Source organism: Urocitellus parryii, chromosome 11 (assembly GCF_045843805.1).
Source record: "Urocitellus parryii isolate mUroPar1 chromosome 11, mUroPar1.hap1, whole genome shotgun sequence".
In the NCBI taxonomy this organism is placed as follows: domain Eukaryota; kingdom Metazoa; phylum Chordata; class Mammalia; order Rodentia; family Sciuridae; genus Urocitellus; species Urocitellus parryii.
The window spans coordinates 23,714,561-23,734,608 of NC_135541.1; the positions used below are offsets into that span (position 1 = coordinate 23,714,561).

General features: G+C 43.1%; 1 non-coding gene and 1 pseudogene across 1 annotated transcript; both read right to left on the reverse strand.

Annotated features, from left to right (window-relative positions):
* Positions 1-2,100: 2,100 nt before the first annotated feature.
* Positions 2,101-4,114, reverse strand: LOC113186125 (suppressor of cytokine signaling 6-like; annotated as a pseudogene).
* Positions 4,115-19,663: 15,549 nt separating this feature from the next.
* On the reverse strand, positions 19,664-19,770 carry LOC113186128 (U6 spliceosomal RNA). The gene has a single exon (XR_003301224.2). It is a non-coding gene; the product is annotated as a U6 spliceosomal RNA (small nuclear RNA).
* Positions 19,771-20,048: the final 278 nt, after the last annotated feature.

The window sequence follows — 20,048 nt, forward strand, 5'->3', positions numbered from 1 at the left end:
TGTGGTAACAAAAATAAATAAAATAAATTTTAAAAAAAGAGTGGGCAGCTCCCCAGGTGATTCTGATGTAGCTTCTAGGTTCTTAACCTCTGCCTCAGGGACTGTTGGGCTCCGAAAAGGGCATGTGTGTGTGTGTGTGTGTGTGTGTGTGTGTGGTGTGTGTGTGTGTGTCTGTGTGTGTCTATGTAGTAGGCGCACAGAGAAAAGAGAAGGTAAAATAACCCAGTTGAAACCACTCTCTTGTTTGTTTTAAGTATATTTTAGTTGTAAATGGACACAATACCTTTATTTACTTATTTATTTTTATTTGGTGCTGAGGATCGAACCCAGGGCCTCACATAAACTAGGCAAACGCTCTACTGCAGAGCCACAACCCCAGCCCCTGGAATTACTCTTAATCTTCATGTGCCCCAGACTTTCATCCTCAGACCTGACCTTGATCAGGTACACGATCTTCTTCGTCCCCTCCTCGTGGGCACTCGCTCTCTATCAAGCTCTGAGAATGTCTTTTTAAGGCACAAATCAGAGCCTGTCTTTGCCGCGGTTTCCAATGCATTTAGAATAAAACATCCTTGTGCTTGGTGCACTCTGCCGGCCGGAGCTGCCCTCAACCTCATTACACACACCCTCTCCTTTCCCTTACCATGATCCAGCCACAGTCACCCCAAACCCGCTGTTCCTTGTGATGTTCCTTGCTACAGATCCTAGAGCATCTGCTTCAGAATGTTCTGCCCCAGTTACACAGTTAGTTCTTCTATTTCTGGTATCAACTCAAATGTCACCCTCTTGAATAGACATTCCCCCCTTGACCTACAGATCTAAAGAAGAAAGCGCCCCCCACTTCCCTGTCACAGGACCCTCTTTTCCTGCCTCTGCTGTAGTTCTCAATGCCTGGAATCATCTTACTCATTTAGCTGTTATTTATTATTGTCTGTCTCTCTCCTGCTAAAGGGTAAGTTCTGGAGATCCAGGTTTAAAAAAACAAAAATTCACATAAACTTTAATGTTGTAAGAGAATCCAGTCCATTTATGAAAAACGGTTCTACAATCAAGTTCACCAAGGAAATGTTGACTAAAGAGATCACTGATAAAACATTTAACCAGAGGAAAAGCATAGATCTCTCTCTCTCTCTCTCTCTCTCTCTCTCTCTCTCTCTCTCACACACACACACACACACACACACACACACACACACACATACACACACACAAACACACACATGCACACGCTATCTCAGGAAACTGTTTTTATCTCCTATTTCTATATCCATCTTTCTAATTCCATAGGTCTTTATTTATGCCAATTTGTACCCCAGTTTGATGATAGAAAAGGCAACAATTTCTGAGTTCGTGGTATATATTTCTTTACAGTTTTTAAATGGAAGGCCATTTATTAAAATAGACAAATCAAAAAATGAAAATGAAGGCAACAGAAATATCTCAACTTTTCACAACCAAAAATATTAGCACAACCTTAAAAATAATTTAGAAGTGTTGTAAAAGATATGTTGCTGATTTGCATCCCATTAACCAAAATGTTGTCAATTCATAATTCTAAATAAATCTTTTTTTAAGTATGAGATTTAAAAATCATTTTCAGTGTATATGTAAATTCTGTGTTTTATCACACACATATGTTCATTCAACACTAACTTTCGAAAATGGGTCACTTAAAAAGACAGAGCGATTTTCATTCTATAAGTTCCATTCAACTTTATTGAGGGGTGAATATACATGAAATGAGCTCTTAATGCATAAAAATCTCAGGGAATGACAATGAAGGACTGTGGGGACATTAAGGAGAATCTGATAATTCACCTTGTGACTGTTCTGCACGTTAATGAAAGATAAATTCACACTTCTAAAACCTCAAACATTCCTTTTTAAAGAACCCAAATAAGCCCAAGATGCCTTATAGACACTTCCCCTCCCCTAAACAAATTGATGACTCTCTTTCACACCTAAAATTAAAATAGTTAATGGCAGCAAAAGATTTTGATGGCAAGGAAAGTTGGTAAACTGTATTTCAATCTCTCTCTCTCTCTGTTTTTTTTTTTTTTTTTTTATTCTCAAAGTATAAGATGCAGGGGTCTCAATCTTTCAGTGGTGTTTCTCCTGTAGATAATCCTTCATTTGTTTGGCAAAGGCAGTTTCTGAATTAAGTTTCTTCTTGAATGCTGATGTTTTAAGAAACGACACAGGTACCGCAGAGAGCGGGTTCCTACATGAACTGGGGCACCAGAACTGGTCAGTCTGACGGAGTAAGCTGCAAATTGGGGAAACGGAGACCTTGAATATCAAAAAGCTCCATTCTCAGAGTCCCTGTTTGCTTGATTAGATCAACCATGGATGTATGTTCTTCCACATCTGGTTGTTCATAAAAGCTAAACCTACCATTTGAGAATTCAATCCCAGTGTGAACTGTTTTACCAAGGAGGAAAAGCACTAGCTTAAAAAATAACAGTCATCATAACTACCCCGAACAAGAAAAGAACCATCTGGCATGCTTGCTAGCTTCCCTGCTGCCTCCAAGGATCTGATTGGTCCCCAGGACTGTCCTTGTTTTGCAAGTTTCTTCAGCTCCTCTGGAAGGCTTGTCACAACCATGGGCTCACTACTACTTTGCACGGAGTTATAAACACTTGCAAACCCAGGAGCAGAGCTGGGATCAAAATTCAAATGACAGCACATACTTTCAGCCACATGGGCATCTGTGCCAGTGAATTCATTGAAGTTCCTTTGGATTTGATTAGTCTGTGTTGGTGGTAGCCGTGGCAAGAGTAGAGAGGGGTGTCATCGTGACTTGCTCTGGGCTCTGCAACACGACTCCCGTGATGCCAATCAACAAGCCATCCACAGACTGGCCCACAAGGATCCCTGGGGCAATGACTAGGTCCTGGTCTGCCCGATTTTTATCTTCAGCAAAATATTCCCTCCCACTGGAGGAGGAACTGTGGCGACCTTCATGGGCCAAAAGTGTCCAGGAGATGCTGTGTGATCCTTCCCCCGTCAAAAGGCGTGTGTACTGAGTGAGTCCACTAGCTGTAGGCACGTGTTCATCCAGGTGGACGTGAAGTCTCCACTGGGAGAATCTGAACTCTAGTGAATCGTTTTGCTCTGGGCACAATGAAGGCCGTGAGAATCCTCCGGAACCCCATTCAGTGAAGGACAGGGACTGGAAGTGTGAACCAACCCTTCGACTCTCACTTCCATTTCAATTTGTGTCTCAGAGTTGGCAGGTTAGAGAGGCCAGGGCCAGGGGTCTCGCGATGACCGGGGAGGGAAGTGGATCTCATTCTTCTCTGAGTTCTGATATCTTTAAGGATGACCAATGCAGAGGAGGAGGACAGTGCTGGTGAGCAGAGCGCCCCAGAGCATGCTGCCCCTGCCTTTGGCTTCTGCTTCCTGGAAAGCCACCGTTTCAAAGTACCCATCAAGCTCTCACTTTTTTTTTTTTTTTTTTTTTTTTTTGGTACTGGGGATTAAACTCAGGGACACTTAACCACTGAGCCACATCCCCAGCCCTATTTAATACTTCATTTAGAGACAGTATCTTACTGAGCTGCTTAGGGCCTCGCTGAGTTTCTGAGTCTGGCTTTGAACTCTTGATCCTCCTGCCTCAGCCTCCTGAGCCTCTGGAATTACAGGCATATGCCACCACACCAGGCAAGCTCTCAATTTTCAATCTTTTTCCACCTTTTTATCTTCACTGTTCATATCACATCTGGCCATATCTTTACTACAGCAGCTATCAAATAAGGGATCATCTTTCCCAAAGTCACTGGCTAGTGATGGTTGTTATACAATCATGAAATCAGTTTCTTCTTTATTTTCAATCAAATTAAAAAGAAAAACAACAACTTCTAAAAGATTTTAAGATTAACTTTCTTCATTGGAGCTACTTTCCTAATCCAAAAGGATGCATTTCTCTCTGGAATTTTATCCCCAAATATCTGGAGAGGCTATAGTGCTGCATCTATGTATTTTTCCAGCTTAATTTGTCCTTTGGAGCCACACCCTCCTCACCCCAGGGTGTCAATCCCTCCTCTTCCACACCTTTGCCTTCCGCTATCTCCTCCAGGACCCTCCCTGGAGATGAAGAGATGCTACCCATTGCCCACTTCTCAACCGTGGGGTGAGCAGACTGAGATCAGGATTCACATCCATTAAACTATTCCATTCAGTGCCTTAGTAATGCCTAGCACATAGTAGTGGCTCAATGTAATGTTTGTTGAATGAATGATTTATGTTGTTCTTGTTGGTAAATATGATGTACTTTATAATGTCACAGGGTGGAACTACTGCCTCTGAGGGGGAGAGGCTAGGTTGCTCTGCAAGTATTCTGAGTCAAATTGATGGAAAAATATGTTTTATTCAAAGCCAACTTTGAAGGAAGATAAAAGAAACTTTTATTTCAAAATTTTCCATCTTCTTAGAAGTGGCAAAGGGCAGACAGAGCTGGTTAAAAGGGGAAAAGGCACCCAGAAACTTAAGTTCACTTTTCACAATCTTCTTTACCAGTTTCCTTCCTCCAGAGTTGGCTAGCCAGGGGTAGCACTACAGTCCCATCTGGGTTACCATCATGGTGCCCATCATCCAAGTTTTATCAGCTGCATCAAGTTCATTTTTCCTTTCTCCATCTTTCGTTCTTTTCTGACGCAGGTGGCCAGCAGAACCCAGCAAGCCAGCATCCAGGCTCTGTCCTGGGCTAAGCCGCTGGTAACAAGAATTGTTTCAATAATGCTTCCAGAAACCCATGTTGAAAGTGGGACATTTTCCATATTTAAATTGCAAAAGAAAAGAATGGTAATAATTTTGCTAGTCTCAAACATATACATTATTAACCAATAATTTCTAAGTAGAAATTCTAACAATGCTACTTTAATTAGTAGACAAACTTATTTAATAACTATTACATCAATTATTGGCAAAGGAAACTGCCAATATCCTTGAATATGTTTTGTTCCCTTAACCAGTTGCCTCATTCCCCACCCTAATCCAGTAATTTTGTTTATAGGACTATTTTGTTTAGCAGTCTCTTAATTCATAAACAGTATAAAAATAAATATCAGTTTTGCACCAGCTGAATTATCTATCGTACACCTCAAATCACTGAAAATGCAGTTATTAATCGGCAGAATCATTTCTGAACATATGACAAGTATAGATTAGCCACAAGCCCAAATTGCACTTGAGGAACATAAAGCTATTTCGAGGCCACTGGCTTATTCTAGAAATCTCCAGCACCTTTTTCTGACATTGGTGGTATGGTTGAGAATGATTCTGTAAGCCAGAGTCACTAAAAGAGGCTATGTTCAAAGAGGAGGTGATCTGACACCATAGTTAAAGATCAGCTCTTACCAGCTGGAGTAAGTCTCTCCGTCTGGAGGGTCTAATATTAATTAAGATAATCCTTAAAGCTTGTAGATTTTTAAGCAGGGGAGTAAGCAAGGGGTAAATGGAGGAATGTGATTTCCAAAAGGGCACCTAAATCAAGGGCCATCAGAACATAAGCTACATCGAAGACATATTTGTACATCCCTGTTCAGAGTAGCACTAGTCACAATAGCCAATAGTTAGAAGTCACTCAAATGTCCTTCCACAGATGAATGGATAAACAAAATGTGGTATGTACATACTTTAATAAGGAAAGAAATTCTGAAACATTCTACATGGAGGAAACTTAATGATATTATATTAAACAAACAAGTCACTCAGACACATATTGTATGAGTCCAATTATATGAGGTACCTTGTGTAGTCCAGTTCATAGAAACAGAGAATGGTGGGTGTTGGGGTGGGGAAGGAGGAAATGGGGAGTTGTTTAATGAGAGTTTCAGTTTGGCAAGATGAAAATATTCTGGAGATCTGCTGTTCAACAATGTGAATATACTAGGAACTACACACTTACAGTGGTAAAGATGGCTAATTTTATATTATCTGAGCTTTAAACCACAGTTGAAAACAAAAACCCAGCACCCCAAGTAAATAAGTAAAAATAACTATATATGGAATAAATTTAAATAAAAGGAAAACCAATGGAACCAAAATTCACATGATTGGCACCACTGTGTACCATCATAAACCAATTCAGACTTTCCAACGACCATGATGCTTCATTGCAAACTTGATTTCTACCAGTATTCTAATTGTGGCAACTTTTCTTGACCTAATAGCCTGGTCATAAAATTGACAAGCAGTTCCCTCTTGATGGTGCTCTGATCTGCACCAGTTACCATAGAGAAAGGGGTTTTAAAAGCGAGGCTACTGAAGCAGTGACATCACTAGTCTAGCTTGCTTTGTCCTTGTATGACCAGCATCCCAAAGAACTTGGCATGCAGGCAAGAAAGCAACTTTCTAAAGATGACACTAACTTGCCCTACTTCCCAGCATTACATGAGAGAACGCCAGTGTCCTTCAAGATACTATGTATCTGGACGTTCTGACCCAAATTCACTCTCATTGTTCCCTTAACTTGGCTAGGTTTTTGGGGACTTGGAGGGACATTTCAGGGACATGGTTTTTGACTGTCTTCCTTTTCTCCAAGGAAGCAAGAGACAGGATTGGCTATCTTAGTCCACTTCTCCACATTCAGGAAAAATAATTTGAATGATCACTATATCAAAGAACCCACCATAACTTTTCTTTTCAGGAAAGTTGTAATCCCAGCTACTCAGGAGGCTGAGGCAGGAGGAACACAAGTTCAAGGCCAGCCTGGACAACTTAGGAAGACCTGTCTCAAATAAAAAACAAAAGGGCTGGGGATGTTGCTCAGTGGTAGAGTACTCCTGGGTTACATCCCTAGTACGGCTGGGGTTGGGGGACAAAAAAGCGGGAGCAGCAGCCTGACTCTGTGCTCTTCAGTTTTGCTCCCTCTCCCTGCTCTTTCATCATGATTTAAGGCACATGTGTAGTTGACATTTATTTGTCACATCTTTTCTTACAAGACTGTATGTACTCCCTTAGAAACTGAGATTTACTTTGTCTCCTATTTGCATCACCAACGGCTCTTAGGAGATTTTATATAGAGATACAGATATAGATATAAATATAGATAGAGACATACAGATATACAGACACATACCCACACATACAATAAATGTTACTTAATTTACCCTCAAATTTCAAAAGAAATTTCAAGGAACTCCAAATAACCAAACAACCCTGAAAAAAAAGAAGAACAAACTTGGAGGTCTCATAGTTCCTGACTTCAAAACTTGCAATAAAACGACAATAAGGGAAACAGTGTGTCACTGGCATGAAGACAGGCATAGACCAGTGAGACAGAATAGACCACTCAGAAGCAAACCCTCACTTGTGTGGTTAAGTCAGTTCTAACAAGGCTGCCGAGACCACTCAACGGGCAAAGGGCAGTCTTTGCAACAAGCAGTGTTGGGTGGTGAGTGTTAGATATCCATATGTAAAGGAATTAATTGGGACCTTTGCCTTACACTATACACATATACATTTACCTTACACTACATACAAAAGTTAACTCAAAATGGATCAAAGACCTAAATGTAAGAGTTAAAATTATAAAACTCTTAGAAGAAAACTTAGGCAATAATTTCTTGGATATGACCCCAAAAGCATAGACAGCAAAAGAAAAAATAAATAAATTGAACTTCATTGAAAAAAGCCAAAACTTCTGTGAAATTGAAAGATACAACTGAATAAAAAGACAACCTACAGAGTGTGAAAAATATTTATAAGTTATATAGCCTATAAGAGGTTACCATTTAGAATATATAAAGAACTCCTCTAATTCAGCAGCAAAAATATAACTTGGTCAAAAAAACAAGCAGAGGGGGCTGGGGTTATAGCTTAGTGGTAGAGTGCTCACCTAGTACATGTGAGGCACTGGGTTCGATCCTCAGTTTATAAAAATAAACTAATAAAATAAAGATATATTAAAAAGCAAGCAGAGGATTTGTTTAGACATTTTTCCAAAGAAGATATACAAATGGCTATTAAGGACATGAAAAAAATATTCAATGCTACTGATCACTAGGGGAATGCAAATCAATACCCACGATGAGCTCTACCTCACACCCGTGAGGAGGGCTATAAAAATGAACAGACGAACAAAAAAGGCGTTGGTGAGGATGTGAAGAAATCATACGCTACTAGTGGAAATGGAACAGGACACAGCCACTGCAGAAAACCATCCAGTGGTTTCCCAAAGAATCTAAGTAGAGAAGTACCACGCTTGGTAATTGATGCAGCAATTCCACTTCTGGGCGTCCACCAAAGGAACCTAAAGCAGAGCCTCACACGGATATTTGTGCACTCCTGTTCACAGTAGCACTATTGACTATAGCCGAAAAGCAGAAGCACCCCAAATGCCCATCAATGAATGAGTGGGAATCCAAATGTAGTATATACATCCAATGGAGCATTAATCTAGTCTTAGGATGGAAATTCTGACATATGCCATGACATGGATGAACCCTGGGGACATGCTAAGTGAAATAAGGCAGTCATAAAAGGACACATACCATATGATTCCACTTATATGAGGTGCCTAGAGGAGTCAACTTTATAGAAACAGAAAGTAGACTGGCTGCCTGGGGCTGATGTGAGGGGAAAATGGAGAGTCACTTAATGAAGGGACTTCTGTGGGCGGTGAATAGACAGATTCCTCTGAACTGTCTACCTAAGATGGTTAAGATCCTACATTTTACGTTCTGTGCACCTCATCCCTTTCCCCATTCTTCATATCAAGATCACTTCATATCATATCAATCTTCATATCCAAGCCTAGAACAGCATCTTGCATCTGGCCTGCATCAATAAATGTGTAAGTGAATGAATAGTCAGAATCAAGAGTTGGAAGTCACCTTAGGGCTCAATGGAAACTTCTACTCCGAGGATGAGTACCTTCTATAATTCTCCACCTTTGCTGAGACACCTCCAGGCTATAGAACACTCACTGCCCCTCAAAGCATGTCACTCTGTGGTCACATACTTTGTCATTAAAGAATTCTTTATATCAAGCTGACATAACTTACCTGAAATATCTCTCCATCCCCAGTGACCCTAGCTCTGCCTTCTGGGTTCAGGTAGAACAGATAAAATTTCTAATGCACCTGCCCACCTCTTGCAATAAAAGATAGCGCTGTGTACCAGGAAAGTGAACGTCCACTCCAGATGCTTCTGTTCCTGAAGAGAGACTCCTTTTGGAGTTAAGATGCCTCAAAAGGAGTTTCTGATCCTGGTTCCTTCCAGAGACACACCCGTGACAAAAATATGGAGATAATCAGTGGTGACTATGTGAGGAAGAGGATTCTGATAATTAAAGAATGGGAATATTTAGCCTGGAGTAGAGAGGTCACCAAGCAAGACACTACTTGTCTTTTATGAAAGGAGAATCCTTGTTCTGTGTGTAAGTACAGGAAGGCAGATTTTAGCTTAATTATAAGGAAGAACACTAGAACTGTTCAAGTACCTAATAACTCATAAGTAGTAACATATTATAGATATTTAGTAATTGCCGTGGTCATTATTATCAGAGCCTGGTTGAACTTCATCACCCCTTTGAATTCATAAAGTAAACACACACACATGCCACATAAACACTGGGCTTTCTGGCACTTGGCCTTGCATGGAACATTCTAGAAGTATTTCTGTTAAAACAGCTTGTTATTGGTTTGTTTGTTTGTTTCTAAAAAAAAAAAAAAAAAAAAAAAAAAAGGCCAACCAAAGGAAAACTCACTGTTGGCAAGGAACTATGCAGAGGCCTGTGGTTTAGGACCCCTACTCACTGAGGAGTACCTTGAGACTTGCTTCTCCCTGCTGGGCTGCCCATGGGTTCTAACCTGATTCTTCCCACGGCTGGTTTCCACTGACCTTTCATGTCTTGGCAATGACTTCTATGCATTTCGGCAGTGACTGTCTAAATTTCTGATTCAAACCTGATCTCGGCCTCCTGGGCTTTCTCTCTCTTTTAATTCCTTCAGAGGATGGTCAAGGCTTCTGCCACCCTTGCCCCTCCCAGAGCAACCCTCGCTATTGCAACGTGACCATGCCAAAGGGGAACTAGCACTCCCAGCCTGGAGTAGGTCTTGTCAATCTGATTTTTAAATGATGGAGGAGGTTTGAGGACAAAGCTCATGGAGGCATTACCGCTATCCCAGAGGATGCAAAAAGATCAAGTGAAAGGGAGGAAAGACCTTTGGACTGTGAGCACATTCTCAGACTCAGAGGACAGAGAGGTATTTAAAGTGAACTGGAACAAACCTGCAACATCAGGTGCAGTTCTGCCTTCAAAAATAGCTGCCAGTTAGAAAGGGTTATTTACATATTGATTTCATGCTAACTTTGTAATGGAATGTGCTGCCTGCCTGCCTGAGACCTAACAACTGTCATCATAATTTTTTCTAAAAATACAGGCAGAGAAAAACACTTGGTGAACCCTCCACTGGAAAGTGGCTACAAAAGACCCTCATCCCAAACCTACTCCACCAACCATGTCCTAGAGCAGGGATTCTCAACAACCACAACCGAGCAACACTTCCCAGCTGCAGTCAGCCCTTCCTTCCCTCTTCCAACCAGCTCTCACTTGTTTTTTCCCCCCCTTACCTTAGAACAAGAAAAATCTGTCTTGTTCTAAGGTAAGGGGGGATGCCTCCTTTGCACAGAGCAGCCTTTGTGGGAAACTCCAGCTGGCCCCTTATCAGAAATAATGGATGAGAAAGGGGCCCCAGTGGCCCACCAGCTCCCAGGCACCCTCCTGGGTGCATTTCTGTCACTATTTCTTGGGATGCTTCCTTACCTAGGATCCCAATTTCTGGGGCCTCCTGACAGCCAGCTTCCAGTGTTTCTCACTTGGGCTCTTTCCGAACCCAACCTATCGCATCTCCAGGTTTGTCTCTGTGGATCCTGCAGAGCTGGTCCTTGGCAGCTCTCCGGCTGCTCTGCAGTACAATATTAGCAATTTAAATGCCTCTTTGCCAGGCCTGATGGAGCTGATTCGGTTGTGATCCTGGGCATATGGATGGCATATTTGCTGAGAGCTAGGTGAGACGAGTCCCAGAAGGACTGCCGCCAGCCCCGCAGCCCCTTCCCCGCCCGCCCGCTCCCCTCCCCGGGCCGGCGGCTGTGTGAGCAGTTAAATCGGCTGGAGCCAGCGGTAACTGCTGCCCACTTCGCTTCCAGCCGGGCCCCCGCTGCTGGGGACAAATCTTTCATTCACGGACAGGAGCTTGTTAGGCCAACTCCGGACTCCAAAGCCACTTAATTAAATTGTGGAAAGTTGCTTGGCCCCGGTGGGAAATTTGCACACAAAGGCCCGGGGTCCGGGGGCTCCCTCCACCCGGGACCCCACAACAAAACCGCGTCCTCGCGGCTCCCCAGCCCCCAGCTCTGCCCTCGCCTCTCAGCGCCCCCCTCCACCACCGCTGCCGCAAAAGCGGCGCCCCCTCATTAGAGGGCGTTTGTTGGGGAATGTTTTCCCAGCGATTCACTGACGGGCCTTTCATTCCTCCTTCGGCAATCAAGGGCGGCAAGTGCAGGCTGAGAGCCCTCCACGGCCTGATTGCTGAAAGAATTTCCAAAAGGAAAGAGTGTAAACAGGTACATTGAAAAAGCCTCTTTTGAACAATTATGTAAACATTCCAAACACTATTTGAAAACTTTCACAGTGGAACTGTCACGTTGGAGCATTCTTGGTTAATTGCAAGGGCACAATGGTTGCTTTCCGGGTACCCTGGCTTCCTGCAGACCCAGCCCAGAGAGCCAGCGCTGAAGGCCATGGAGAGCCGCAGATAAAGAAGTCACAGGGCACATCTTTCTGTGTGTGTTCTTGCTCCCTCTGCTTCCAGAAGCATGCCCTGGGAGCAGGAGAGGTGTGCTCTTTCTTCTGGCTGGATTTCTCCAGAATCTGGTCCATGGCTCTCTGCACACAGGGTTGGTTGAGAATTCTGGATGCAAGATTCGACTAGAAACACAGGGGAAAGTTCTGTGTCATTGAAGGTTTCCTTCAAAGCATTAAATGATCGTTCTGAGATACCAAGCAAAATTGGGGGCAACCTTCCCCTCCCCAGGGGAATGTGCCTGGCTTGCTTTGCACGACTCTGGTTCCCTATCTAGGCTTCTTCCTCTTTTCCATTCAGCCCAGACTCTCATGGTTCACTAACACAACCACCAGTGACTCTGATTATGTTACTGGGAGTTAGGAAAGTTTAGGCTGCACAGGCAAACTGCTTAATCTCATATTTCACGGAGAGACGAGACTCCAGGTGAGTTTCCATGCATATTGGTTGAATCAGGTTAGCCAGTCTCCAGATATTTAGGGTCCATTCAGCCTATAACCACCAAGTCTTGCAAGAGGTATCTAAATTGGAACTGTCATTCTGGTGAGTGGGGCATGATTTGTTTTTAGTTTTGTTCCCTAAAATCTATTTCTTAAATGCCTGGGAGGTTAGGAGTGGGGGATGGGAAGAAAGCCTAAATGTTTAACAAGAAGGGACTGGCATAGAAACACAATGAAATCTTACAAATGTGAAGGCCGTGTAGAGGCATGGGAAATATTTAATGACAACAAAGTGGAAAAAATCAAGCCACAGAATCATGTTTGCACTGTGCTGGCAAATTCAAGAAAACGCTGCTGCATGCTACTGAGGAGAAGAAAGGACCAGAGCAGAATGAAAACACTCATTCTGGGGAATGGGAGTGCCAAGCCTAGCTTTAATGTCACCGCATTGCATCGTCAAGGTGAGGTCTGGGGGTGCTGGAAAACACCCATGTACATACAAGGTTGGACATAAAAGGCCACCTGAGTAACCCAAAGAGAGATGCACACGCCAGCCGGCAGCAATGAGCATCCTTACCAAGAATGTGGATCAGAGCTTCAGCGTAAATTTCTCAGACCTAAAGAGGAGCTAAGGCTTGTCAGCTTGCTGAGTCCCTAGGAGGCAGATGCAGAATCACAAAATGCAAGATAAATCAGAAATGTGGTTGGTAGAAATGGTCATGTTCAACAGGGTCAGTTGCAGAGCAAGGGCTAGAAGGAAAAATCACTTCTCTCCATTTCAAAGGGCTCCCTGAACACAGGAGGGGCCAAATATGCCTGCTTCATAGGCTTACTCAGTTTGACTACAGTCAATGCTTATTATGTGTCTGTTCTGTACCAGGAACTGTGCTGTATATATGTTAGGCATGTGAAGCTGTGGAATATTTTGATCCTAACAAGTTAATTCACAATGTAGTGTGGAACCAACATCTTTAAAAATGCATGTGAACCAGCTAATTTTGACAAGGGGTTCAAGATACCTCAATGAGGGAAAGAAGAATCTTTTCAACAAATGATTCTGAGACAACCAGATGGATACATATAGGCAAAATAAATAAATAAATAAATGGACCCCTACCTCACACTATATGCAAAAATTACCTCTAAATGAATCAGAGATGTAAATTGAAGAGCTAAAGCTACAAAACTCTTAGACTAAAACATAGGTGTAAATATATGTGACTTTAGATTAGATGATGATTTCTTAACTATGACATCAAAAATACAAACAAGAGGGAGCTGGGGTTGTGGCTCAGCAGTAGAGCACTCGCATGTGTGAGACCCTGGGTTCGATCCTCAGCACCACATAAAAATAAATAAGTGAAATAAAGGTATTCTGTCCAACTACAACTGTAAAACAAATATTTTTTAAAAATTACAATTGAGAAAAAAGAGAGATAAATTGGATTCTATCAAAATTTAAAACTTTTATGCTACCAAAATAAAACTACCAAAATAAAAAAGACAAATTACAAGATAGGCAAAAATATTTGCAAACCATATATCTGATAGGGATGCCCAGAATATATAAAGAATTCCTTCAGTGCAACAATAAAAAGGATAAACCAATTTCAAAATCATCAAAGAATCTGAGTAGATATTTATCCGAGGAAATGGCCAAAAGGCAAACGAAAAGATGCTTGACATCATTAAGAAAATTAAAATCACAGTGAGATACCACTTCTCATCCACCAGATGGCTATAATAAAAAAGAGAGAGAATGAAAAAAAGTTGGTGAGGATGTGGAGAAATTGGGACCCTCATACACTGCTGATGGAAATGTCAAATGGTACAGCCATCGTGGGACAGAAGCTTGGCAGTTTCTCAAAAATTAAACACAGAATTAGCATATGAATTGAGAATTGAAGATATATGTCCACAAAATTTTGTCCATAAGTGTTCACAGCAGCCTTATCCCATTTTGAAGCCAAAAATGTAAACCTCAATGCCCATCAACTGATGGATTGATAAACAGAATGTGGTATATCCATATAGTGGAACATTATTCAGCCATTAAAACTGGTACTGTTTTGTGACTGCACTAAAAACCACTGACTTGCACTCTTTTAAAGGATAAATTTTATGGTATAAGTACCTTGGAAATGTTGGTGTTGGTGTTGATTCGTGTGTTTGGATGTGTGTGTGTGTGTGTGTGTGTGTGTGTGTGTGTATTAAATACATGTGGAAGGTTCTACACACTGTAAAGTATCACTCACAATTTCTACTGCTGAAATGGGGTGTCAGGTATTACATGAAAGTCCTAAATGCTTATCCACTTAATTTGTGAGACCTTTCAGGTTTCATGGCTGCAATCTGCCAGAATGAGCTGGCCATAGTGGTCAGTCCCAGCCTCCTGAAGGAGCTAGAGCACATGGGTTCTGCATCTGCTAAGCGCTCTAGGATGGAAGAATAGAGAAACGACAAATAAGCCTGTCTGGAAAGCCGGCACGACTGGGTGCCCACAGGAACCAGTCAGAGCATAGGACTTGCACTAGAATTCCATGCTAGGTGATGGACATATCTGCGCTCCCCAATGTTTTCATCAAACTGGATCTGACTGTGCCTTGAGGTCTTGAGGAGCAGTTCCTTCTGTTCTGTGGCTCTGTTACAGCAACCAAGGTAGGCAGGGTTCCTGGACCCAAGCCCAGTCCTGCTGAGAAGAGATCCTTTGCTTCCCAGGACAGACCTGCTGTGGTGACTGGCTTGGTGCTGCAGGAGCCAGCCTGATTTCAGTCTACGTCCAGGCTGCCTCTCTGGACTCCTGAGTCATGTCCCTAGATCCTATTTGTCTCTCAAACTGGACTTTGGACTCATTGTTATGGCTGCATCCAGAATCCACCCTGCTCTTCAAAGGAGCCCCCAAGAATCCCGTCTTATCTTTGGCCATAGCTCTCTGAACTCCAGCCTGGGCTGCCCAGAATTCAGAAGGTGGCCTGGGTTTCAGATCATCTCCATGTTAAGACAATCTCCTGGGCTGGGGATATAGCTCAGTTGGTAGAGGGTTTGTCTCACATACACAAGACCCTGGGTTTAATCCCCAGCATCACTAAAAAAACAAAAACAAAAACAATCTCCTGACCTTGAAGGTCCATGTGACTGAGCCCCTGGCTGCCCCCATCCTTGTCTACCATCCCCACCTTCCTTCCTTCTGCTCTGGCCCGCCTAGGCATGGCTGACTCCTGCATTCCTTTTGTTCTTGGCTTAAATGTACCCTCCTTGCAGAAGTCTTCTCTGGCCACCCTTAAAAAACAGAATCCTGGGCACATCCTATCGCTGTGTCCTGTTTTACTTTTCCCTTCTTTATTGTTTTTTGTCTGTAACTCCTTCAAAATGGAAGGTCCACAAGGGTGGGACTTTGCTTCGTTCGCTGTTGTACTTGTACCAAGTATTCTCAACTCCTAAGAATACTTGGAATCTGGCTCACTCTTGAATGAATGAATGAACGAACAAACAAATGAATATTTTATTCCACTCAAACATCTGCACCATGAGGAAGGCAGATAGTAGGTTTCATTTTAACTCAGAAATTTAAAGCACAGGGCAATAAATTGGTTATGCATGTTCATGACGAGTTGGGGTGAAAGAGGAACTTGGGGGAATCTCAGGGTCCTTTCCATGACCCCAAAGCCATCCCTTCTGCTCTGTGGAATCTCTTGTTTGGAAAAGTAGCAGAATCCAAGAGCCCAGCTGGGGGCCATGAGGCCTGGGGCAGAGCAGGAACTGAAGAATAGCTGGGAAGATGGGGCTCCAGCGGGAAGCTCAGTCATGGCTGGCACAGCACACCTCCCCAGCAGGCCGGGCGCCAACTTCCATGTGCAGCCATGTCCCCAGCTGGAGATTGCTTGGATATACCTAGGACCACCCTTTACCTTACTGGTCCTCGAGTAGGCCAGAGTTTTCAGAAATTCCAAAGCATGAAGCCAGAAAGCCTGTGTCCTCCGCAGAGTCTCACACCATAGGGCCAGGATGCAGATGCTGACACCCTCAGGAAGGCAATGGAAGAACAAATGTCAGCCCATTGTCAACATCATCTCACGTAGGTGGGCCCCTGCCTTCACTGGGAGAAGCCACACCAGGTCTGGGAGTTTTTGCTCCAATGTTCCTCACTCAGAAGGCGCTGGGATAAACAGACCCCTAATTCCTCTGAACCTTTATTTTCCCAACCATTAAACAGAATGAATAAACCCACCTCCCAGGGATGCTGTGTGGATATCAGGGATCTGAGCATCATCAGCTGAAGGACAGCATGACCTGTTAGAGTCGGGGATATTTTGTGCACGTTGACAAGCCTAGGAATTTATCTGGCTACTCAGAAGAAACTGTCCAATCAAGATGAAGGTCACTCTCTGGTCCTCAATTGTATCCTCTGCAAAGTGGGGAGAATAATGAACCTATCATACAGTATTGTTGTAAAATGCAATATATATAATGTGCTTGGGATCCTGCCTGGTGCCTGGGAAGCCCTTCATAGGGCTTCACCATTATTGTTGTTGCTATTATTAGGACTGTCACACATCAGCATGACATTCCAGAAATAACGTTATATCAGCTATGAGATGTTGATACACCTGCTCCTGCGAGGCAATGTCCATTATCCATATTCCACATCGACTCTCCATGCCAGGCCCCTGTCAGGTGGGAATGACCAACTCATCATTTCAGCTCCTTCCTTCCACATCTGAGTCCAAAACAGGTTTTAGTTCCTCCATGTAAAAAGCATTTAAGGGATAAAATATTATATTGCTTTTCCATGACAAGAAAAGTTTCTGATTTATATCTGAGTAAATCAGTTGGGAAATAGGAAACTATGAAATAATCGACCTAATAAAAATTAGTTATCATGCCCAACCTGGAAATGCTGCAATCCCTAAAGGAAGAGACCAATGTCTGCACCCACAGGTTGTTTCTAACTATGGAAGAAGGACAGATGAATTCTCTGTGCATTGAGGGTAGACTTAGCACCAGGGCTGCAGCTATAAGGAGGCAGACTGCAGTTCAATATTAAAAAGCACTTTCCACCAGAATAGCTGCCTGGAAATGTAATAGTCTGACTCAGGGGGAAGGGTGTTCCCTGTCACTGGATGTGATCAGGTAGAGGCTCCTGCTGCAGAAGAGATTAATATATTGGATAAAGGTCTGAGTTACATTACTTTTAAGGTCTCTTCCAATTCTAGGATTGTACGGCTCTCCAAGCATATGAATTGCCTATCTAGGAGAGAAGGAAGACATACTAACCTGAATCTCAGACCATGATTATATGCACAGAAAACCAAAGGTGCTCAGTAGTTGCCTCTGGCCATCTCCATTGCACCAGCCAAAGAAATACAAGGACTTCTTTCATACTACCTGCAATGTTGGGCTCACAGCCTTATCCCACTCTCCTAGGAGGCCTTCTGTAACCAAAACTCTTCTCCAGCTAATTCTCTGCAAATGAATATAGCTTAGAGGGCTGAGGTTATCCTGCTCAGCTCAGCTGGTCACATCTTTCTTTGTTCCACAATGCTTATTGAGCATCCATTTCCTTCCAGACACTAGGCTAGGTGCTGATACTGAATCAAGTAAGATATCATCCTCAAGAAGGAAACATACAGAATGAGGAAGATTCATATGAGCTGACTGAGTACATTGTCCCAGAGGCAAACCAAAGGTGCTCTGGGGAGAGATGTCTTCCCTGGACTGGAAAGGTTCCCTGGAGGAGAAACTCAGGCTGAATTTCAGAGGTGAGCAGGATGAGCCCTAGAATTTTCTGCAATGATATCAGTGTTCTATTGCTGAGGACCATTACCAAGTAGGTATGACGCATCGTAATCCTTGCCAGTGTACCCCATGTTAAATGGACTTGCCTTGGAAATTTGCTGCGACCTTGCTTGTGTGTTTGAGAAAGGTGACCCTGCTCAATCACCAGGGTGGATCCAGGATTAGGGTGTATTCCTGCAGGAAGTATCTCCGTCCTTGGGTTTAGGGCGTGACAATAGGAGTTTTAGGGAAGTTGAGGTTGAAGATTATTGCTGCTGGGATTAGGGTGTTCCTGCTGCTTGTTCCCGTTGAGTTCTCGTGAGATTAAAATGGGATTTGGAAAAAGCCTCGTGGAGTAGGATTTGGGATCGGACAGATTGGAATTGCCCCTGAACGTGTGTGGAGGCTGGTGTGAGATCGGGAATAAAGAATTGCTGTTTGAACCTACAAAGCTGTGTGGTGCCTCCTGATTCTGGTGCCCCCCAAGACATCGGCATTCTATTATCTACCAATATGATAGCCACTAGCTAGCTGCACATGATGACTGAGCCCCTGAAATGTGGGTAGTACAACTTGAGAAACTGAATTTTTAATTTTATTAAAATTAAACTATGGCTATATTGGGGAGCATAGATAGACAAAGGGTGAAGGAAGGCTGTTCCCAGCAAAAGACAAAAGTGTTCAAGGATGTGCATCTTAAGGGCACACAGCCAGGCAGACCATGGAGGCTAGAGCATGCGGGCAGGTGGTGGGGGATGGTCAGACTGATCCACAGTCAGCTCCCGAAAGGCCTGTGTGCTAAGCCAAAGAATTGGCACTTCATTTATTCTGAAAATGCAAAAGTTTTAAGAAGATAATGATAAATTTAGATTAGTTTTTTTTTTTTTTTTTTTTTTTGTGTGTGTGTGTGTGGTGGGGGGTGAATTGATGGGGAAAGGTTAGGGCAGAAGACCAGGTAGGGGGCCACTGTTGAGAGCCCCAGGTGCTGGATTGAATGAGGATCTGGCCTAGGCAGTGGCAAGCAGGAAAGAGGAGGCTAAGGCTCCATCTGTCTCAGGACTTCTACTCCGGGGTTGACTTTCTCAAGGGTGGAGTGGCCAGGTCCCTACTTTAGGTTTCTTATTGCAGGGGAAGCCAGGGTATGAAAGTCCCAGGGAGCAAGATCATGGACAAGCCCACTTCGTATGTGTGCATTAGGATCCTTGGAGCTGACACAGGGTGAACTGAGAAAATAAGCCAGCAAAGAATATGGAAAATAAAATCAGAGAGCCAGGAAATCTAGAACATTAGTGTCAATGAAGCAGGGAAGAGAGTCTCTAGGGAAGAGAAGTCCAGAGCGTCAAATGCCCTATGGTGGGGGAGGTAGTGGTGGGGACAAGTGTGCAATTAGGAGACTGATGTGGGGGTGGGGTGGGAGCAAATTTTCCCATCTGGATTTGACAATTCAGATTGGTCTCCTTCCAAGATAGCCCGAAGTCCCAGTTCCCTGTGACTTTTCCCCTCAGTTTAAATGAAGCTATTTTTAAAAGATTTTTTCTTAATTTTCATTGGTGCATATTAATTATACAGAACAGTGGATCTCATTGTATCATATTCTTACATGCACGTAACATAATTTTATCAGTTTCACTCCCCCCAAATATGAAAGCATTCATGATTTGCATGTCCTCTTTGCACAGGGACCATGCTAATCTCTGTATCCTTCCAATTCTAGTATCTGTGCTGCCCTGTGGCTTTTACACATTTCAAACATTTTGGACTCAGAAATGCTTTGACAATCTAATGAGAGCTATGCCTCCTCTCTCTCCAGAAAAAAAAGTCACCCACAAATAAAATGCTGTATTTCATATTAGGGAACCCTTAAAGCTCATCCATGGACCCCGGGATTTAAAAAAAAAATCTAAGCACTGAGTTTTTATTTGCTGTGTTCTTGCTGCAAATGCCTGAATTCTAACAAATCTGCTTCTACTCAGGATAGAAACCTTCAGTTCCTCCCTCCCTGAGGCCCTGTAGCCTTGGC